We start from the raw sequence: 7,865 nt of genomic DNA, 5'->3' as shown, positions 1-7,865 counted from the left end.
TCCTGTTTTCAAAACACAGATGCATTCCTGTTTATTTGCTGCACTTTTCTAACACACAGCAAGAAAATAACTTTATCAGACCTCTGCTCATGCTAAAGAAATACTGCTTTTTGTGATTTACTTATGTTTGGGAAGCCAATGAAGCAGAGTGGTGAGAAAAGAAAGACACTACAAATTTCACCATCATGCAGAGGGAACCCTCTGAAATGTGCTACATCTCTGTACTCTGGCTTGTCAGCAGTGTTTTTGGAGTTGAGCTGAACCACAGCTATTGACCCAAAACACAGTGTGTCCCTTTGATAGCACAACATTCCTAGTAACGCCTTGTGTCTTCTTTGCAGCAAATATTATTCCTGATCTGTTCTAGGACCTGATGGAATATATTGCAGGAATAATATAAATATTTCTGATGAGGATTATGTGTGGAGAATAAGGAATACCCCTTTAAGTCACTCTATTTGAGTAACCCAAAAAAACCTGCATTTTTTTATGATGAAAACTCCAAACGCTCTTTGATTCTCATGTATGTGTGACATGAAAATACAAGTTAAATGCAGATACAAATTCTGACAGTATATTCACAATTACTTTTTTTAAGTTTTTATAGAAAGACCTGTTTCACATGGCAAACTGAAAATACTACAGCCTGAAAGTTCTCTTTCAGGACAAATGGGCCCCCAGAAGGAGAAACCACAGGAAAATCATAGGGGTATAATTGGGAACAGGATATCATGTTGAACATTGCTTATCTGACACAACTTTTGTTCCATTCCATAGGGATGGAAGCTGTTCTGGATGTGAGGAATGAATCAGACTCAAGAGGCTGACGAGAATGAAAAAAGCTACAACTCCACAATCCTAAGTGTAGAATAGAAAATCTGGTAATTTTTGCAGAAAATAACCCTATATACTAGATAAAAATCAGATGTATTGCCTATGTCAACCCAAAGACACATAAAAATTAAAAATTTGGCTTTGTATCAAAACTGTGGATAGCCTGGACATTGAGTTGCATTTGGTTCTCATTTAATTATCTAATAATTAATATTGAAATTACTTTTTTCTTTTTTAACAAGAATAAATTCCATTTGGCTCCAATTCAATAATAAAAAAGTTATAAAAATTATTTTAACTCATCAGAATTCCAGTGGAATGTCAGGTAATTCATATGGCCTATGTATTTAAACATGTCATACTTGATTCGTTCTTAATTAGAGCCTCAACATAATAGCATTTCAATATGAATAATTACATGCATCTGTCCATGACTATAAATGTCTACAGCAGTTTTGGGATCACTACTCCAGCTACTTTTTAACACATAATACACCTATAGAACTTCTCATGAAATTATGAGTCAGCTGAAGAAACCTGCCAGTTTAATTAACCTAAGTGATGAGTTTGCTTTGTTTGCTTCCTATTTTCCTGCACAAAACTCTCTTTCACTTTTCTTTTTGTTTTCCCCACAGTGACCCAGATTGAAAAGTACTGCATTTGCAAAAAAAATTCCTTTAAAGAGAGATTTTTAATTGTTAGCAATCTATTTAAGTGTTTCAAATTCATACCTGCACATCATCCAGTATTTCTGTGTTCCTTTTGATTCTTTAGTAAAACCAGAACTTTAAAATGTAACTTTTAACTGTAGCACGATGAGAGGAAATGGAAATACTGCAACTTCCACAAATATGTGTAAGAATTAATACTTTAAGTATTACAGTATTATTAGTAGCAATTACAATATTTAAGAATTGCTGATCAAACAGGTGTAAAATTTGCATGTTCTTACTGCGTAATTGGCCATGGAGAGGTGGGTACACTTTCTGCCCAGCTATCACATGACAATAAAACCCACACAGGTGGTTTTCTTGGTCTTAGCCATCTCCTTTTCATTGACCAGTGTGAAAGTTTCTCTTCCTGTAACACACATTGTCATCTTTGATTCTGGGGCATGCTACAGGCAGAGAAAGGCCCTGTAGGCAATGTGCAGGCAAACTACATTCTTCTTTGTCATTGCCTGGCCATTGTTAGCCTAAGATTTGCCAGAGACCAGGGTGAAGAGCAAGAGAAATGTCAGCAGGGCTGCTGCAGAAGTGTAGATGGAGCAGATGAAATGGGTTTGCACCTGGATACTTGGACAGAGCACAGTGGGAAGGCATGCTCCTTGGGTGCAAGCATATGCCAGGCATTGGACACCACAACACCATACCCCTAAGAAAAGTAATAACTATCTCTCCGGCCGCTGCACTGACCAAGGGGCATGCACGACACAAGCTAACAAATTCACCATGACTGTCATGCCAGTGGGATCCTTCTGCAATGATGATGTAGAGGTAGGTACCCTGCAAAGAGGATTACCTGCAACTATTTTGGCATCATTAGAATCAGATGTTGTTTTTTCCGGGATCTTCAGCCTGAGCCCCAGATATTGAACCCTGCTGTCTTCAGAGACCAGCCTTCATTTACCACTTTGACTCTTACAGACGACTGCATTCATCTGTTTTTGCCTTTAAAACTGAGCAAAGTTGTCAAAGTTTATTTACAATCACTAAGGAAAGATGTCAGATATTTGGAAGCTTTCTGCCACTGAAAAAAAATGTGTTGAATGGCCTTTATAGAACACATATGCAAAGTTAGCAGCAAAGCCAAATAGTTTAATTTGATGCTGTCCCTCTGACCTGTCCCTGCTGGCAGGTGTATGGTGATTCACACATGCTATGAATGTGCACGTGCTGTTTGAGACAAGCTCCTCAAGGGGTAATGATAAAATGCATGCAGTATCATCTCTCATACAGCAAGAAAGGTGCATCTATCTTTATTCCTCTACATTAATAGCAAGTTCAGAAAAGAACATTGCACCTTTGGAACAGCTCAGGTGTCTGTGCTCAGGTATCTGTTCACTCTACAGCATTAGGGATACAGCTATCTACCAGCAGCAGAGATTCCTAAGGAGAAGGGTAGAAAGAAGCTGTCCCTTAGAAGCAGTTGATTCACTCTCTTTAGGGTACCAACTCTTATAGACACAATAGGCAAATCTTGTTCCATTTCTCTGCTGGCAGCCCTTAGATCAGATCATCTCAAGGAATAGCGACAAGCCAATTTCAGTGACTGTCTCCAGCAGCTGGAAGGAGGGAGGAAATTAGGTTAACAATCCATTTGGCCTAGTTAGGCAATTTTCAATACTGTGTTTCGCAGCATCAAAACAAAACAAAACAAAAAAACCACAAAAATGCAACTCACCAACAAAAAAAAAAAACAAAAAAAAAACAAAACAAAAAACAAAACAAAAAAAAAACCAAACCACAAAAACCACCAAATCCAATCCTCAAATGCCACCTAGTGGTAAAAGCTATTTTCTTTTACCATCCCTGCTTTATAGGGAAACAAAAGTGGAAAAGGACCACTGCATGAAGTCATGGTTTGGATTTTCTGAGTTCACATGCTTATCCTTGAACGTCTCAAGATCAGAAGTTCTAGGAACATTGCAAGTATGTCCATAGAGCTCAAGCTCTGCAGTGCTGTGTGCTGTGATGTCTCATTTTCAAATGCCTCAACATGGGAGCAGTTCCCCAACTGCAAACTGGGGAGCCTGTCCCTGCAGAAGGACAGCGGGTAGGTCTACATCACGCTGGTATCTGTGTGAACCCACAAGCCTTAAGATGCTGTGAAGGGAGACAGACACCCATGGTGCAGGCAGAAAAGGAATCTCATGCGCAGAAACGTTAAAGCCTTATTAATATTGGTGTCTTAAAACTTATTCAAAGTAGCTGCAGCAAGACTGTAGCAAGTAGTTCACTGATTCTATTGGAAATCTCTGTGGTTGCAAAACAAGCTGTCAACACTGGCTGAAACGGTGTCTACATGGCATGAATTCCATCTCAGATTACTGGCCTTTTGCTGGTACCTGCAGCCTTTCACAAGCAGTTCATGGTCCTGCTTGACAATACCCCAATGCTGCAACGCCCTCAGTACCGTCATAGATAGATAATATGTTGATTGGCTCTCACAACTAGGTGATGAATATTGTGTGTCTGTTAAAAGAAGCTTCATTGATGTATGGTTATGTTATTGTGGTCTGTTGTTCAGCTGTCCTCTGTTCTCCCCACGGCCTGCACCTGCGCCCCATGCATGGGGTCATGAGCTTGTTACTAGGGGGCGCGACATGGCAACACCTGACCTCCAATCAAGTTGCAAGAAAGCAGTTTTCACCAATGAACGGCGAAGAAGAGTTGACTGACAGATTGGGGTGGGGCCATGGTTGCCTGAGGCACCACACCTCCCCCAACCACACCACCCCCCCCCACAGCGGTGTAAAAGGCGGAGTAGCCATTTTGTAGGGTAGGATGTGGTTGCTGTATCCAGTGTCGTTGTCCTTTTTTTCTTATTCAGTCTTTTGTCGTATTTTGTTAAAGTTCACTACACATTTAAAATTTTACAAAGTGACAATTGTTTCTCACAGTACCTATCAGAACAGAGGTCACTGACCTCTTCTGTTTGGAAACATGAGTGTTCTGGGGTGCTTTGCCACAGAAATACCCCTCATGTCTCTGGGAAGATGCTGCTGGGACCCCAGACCAAAGCAAAGTTGAGCCAGTGATCTGCCCAAGTTCTGAGGAACTGCATGAAGTTCTCTGGCCTGACACATTCTGCTGTCCTGTAGTTTTGACTCCACATGACAGCAAAGGAGCCTTTAAATCACTCACAGGCAATCTGCCTTCTTCAAAGCAGCAGCATGGCAAGAGGTAGACAATGTGACTCCAGTGGATGGACTAAAGAGCTTGTTGTCTGAGAAGAACCCACTCTAGACAATGTTCTCACCTTAAAAAAGCTTAGGACCACACCAGAGATCCTAGATCAAATTTGGAAACATCTATTTTTCAAGTAATGTGCATCCTTATGGAAAGGAGAGTGCTAACAGGGAAGAAAATCTCTGGATTCCCTGCTGAAAAGATCTGCAGCTTGATCTACTTCAACTGGCTTTCATTTCCCTGTAGCTGACTTCTCTTTAAGATACATGGGTAGGTTGTGATGTGCACAGTAGTGCTACTATTACTTTAAATAGGATGTCAGGATGCACTGAACTTTGAATTTGTCATTACCTCATCAAATGTGAGATGCTGGTGTAAGAACCATTAAGTTACAGAAGATACTTGAGGATTTTGCTGTGAAAATCCATTTCTCAAGGCATGCTATCACCACCTGAAAAGCTTTTTCAGAATCTCCATGTAATTGCAAGGCTCAAAACATATATCTGCCAAGCCCATGACCAACATTTCCTAAGAAACCTCAAACCAGAAAAGAGCAGCCAGAGATTTACCCTCAAACCTGAACTGTAAGGTTTACATGGAGAAAGAGAAGACAAGACACAAGAATACAGGATTATGAGCACCAAGCTTACAAATCTCAAAGAATTTGGAATCACTATGTTTAAGCTAATTTTTACAATAGAACACGTGTAATCATATTCATAGAAGCTTTTACCATCTCAGAGACGGGACAATGCCTTGAAGATGTGATGGCAATGATGGTTTCAAGCTCTTGCCCACCTCTTTGCACACCCCTCAGAAGGAGAAACCTGCAAAAATAGATAAAGACCACATCCTCCACTGGGGTAGGGGAATGAGAAAACAGAGAGAGAAATCCATGAGCCATGCAAGCTGGGTTGGCCCATGGTCCTGCAACTCTTGGTTGCTCCTGCATATCATCAGTATAGGGGAAGAACAGGCAGTAGCAGAGCTCTGTGTCTTCGCCCCTGCTTCACCTCCATCCCCTCTCTGACAGAGTTGGGCTCCTGAATTTTGCTTGTGCAAGCAGCAGGCACTGTGGCATTTTCTTTCATGCAGGTCTGGGCCTGTGAAAGCTTTTTCCTTTTGTGAGGAAAGGTCTTCTGGAGATAATGCTTTTGGCCAAACAAAAGTCTGTTTCAGCAGCCTTGCTGTCCCTGCTTCTTACAAGTCACTTAATCTTTATTCTACAGTCCTCTGTCCTTTGTTGGCAAATGTCCCTGCGACCAAAGTCTTCACCTCCTTTTAATACAGAAGATGCAGGAGCTAAGCATCTGGTTTCTGTCTAGCTGGATTGGGATGCCACCTATACTTCCAAGCGCAACTACCCAAACTTAGAGGATCAAGGAGTACAGAGAGGGTGGTGGCAACAGTAGTTCATCAGTCCATGTCAAGGGCCCACCAAGAGCATGGGTAGGAAAGTGATTATTCAGAGGCACTGACAGATTGGTGGCAGGGACACATGTCACCTCCACACTCTCCATTCTTGTCTTCTGCAAACCAATAGGAATAGACACTTTTTGGAGAGCTGGCATCACTTTTCATCTTCTTTTCACTGCCTAAACTGCAACATCTGTTACTTTTACAATTGAATATTTAACTTCTGGATCAAAGGCCAGTCTTTTAATTTTTCCCTAAACTTACCACAGTTAACACAGGGCAGTGAATGAAATCTGCTCTTTCAGGAAGCATCTCCCTCCAGCTCATGATCTTTTTTTATTTATACACATTAAGTGCAACCATCCTGATGCAAACAAAAGCCATCACCTAAAATATAACACTTTTTGAGACAATACACTAATTCTCAACTAATGAGACATATTTTTTTCAATGAGAAATTACAGAGAAGAAAAACTGAGGTCTGAAACTCTGTTATTTTATTATCTTTTAGGATCTTCAGTCCACAGTAGAGCTTTACATCCTTTTACAAAATACTTTACAAGAGAAGACAAAATACATGTATTTTTTTCCAATTTCCTTTAAGTTAGGATATGGACAGAAGTAGATTTGTTTCTTGCCTGCTCATGTAGCCCACCTTATAGAGATCAAGCACTTGATTCTGGAAGTTCCTGGTCAGAACAGCACTTCAGGGTGCATGACTGCATGTCTTTGCAGAGAACAGTAGTATTCCTGTAAAATTAGCACTGCCAGGTACAATGGTGTTCAAACTCGGGTGTCTTTATAGTCGGGACTATATTTTTGGAAATGTAATGTATTAAAAATATAAAAAAATATAAAAGATGCATGCATGTGAATGAAATTGATACATTACTTGAAGAAACCTGGTGAAACCTGAAGTGTAAAGGTGGTGCATCGTTGAGGACATACCTGAATGCAGATGTAAATGTCAGTGTATGCAACGCATTCACTATTGTTAGATCTAGAAGCTATTAGGCTATGACTTATTATGATACAGTTCTCATTTCTGCAACAAGACACAAAACCAGAGTGTATTACACAGTTTATTAAAAACTGAGAAGCGCTGTGGGGATCAGAGACAAAGCACACTTCATATAAGAAGCCTGTGAGGTTAAGTTTTGAAAATCGTGATATTGAGATGGGGCTCAGGGGGAAAGCCTGAGAACCTTCTGCAGCTGCTTCTAGAAATCTCAGAAACAGAAATTTATCCAGGGCTGCAGTGCTGCAGTTCTCAGAACTGACTCTGAATACTATTTAAAATGGCTCCAAATGCAACAATCTCCAGACACGACAATTTCTAGCCAGTGGATATAGTGGGGTTTGCCACACTGTTGTGGAAGGAAGCCTCAAGAAGCCTTCTCCCTCCCCACTCTAAAACAAAGAAACAAACAAACAAGCTTATACAAAAATGTGCCCTATTTTTGCATGAAAGTACACACTAGAATTGCTTTTCATACTGTTCACCACCAGCAGCAAACTGCCTGGCACGACCAAGCGTAAGTGACAATGGAGGTCGGTAAGACTTCGAGCACGTCCGGCGCCGAGATCGCCTCGCCCTTTGGCGCTTGCTGCTCATCCTTCAGCTTCTTCCCGACGCTGCCGATGTACCACGAGCATCACGGCCCGCCCCAGCTCCCGGGGCCGGTCCATCCCGGAGAAGCCCCG

Source organism: Parus major, chromosome Z (genome assembly GCF_001522545.3).
Source record: "Parus major isolate Abel chromosome Z, Parus_major1.1, whole genome shotgun sequence".
NCBI lineage: Eukaryota > Metazoa > Chordata > Aves > Passeriformes > Paridae > Parus > Parus major.
Note: the sequence above shows the minus strand (reverse complement) of the source record.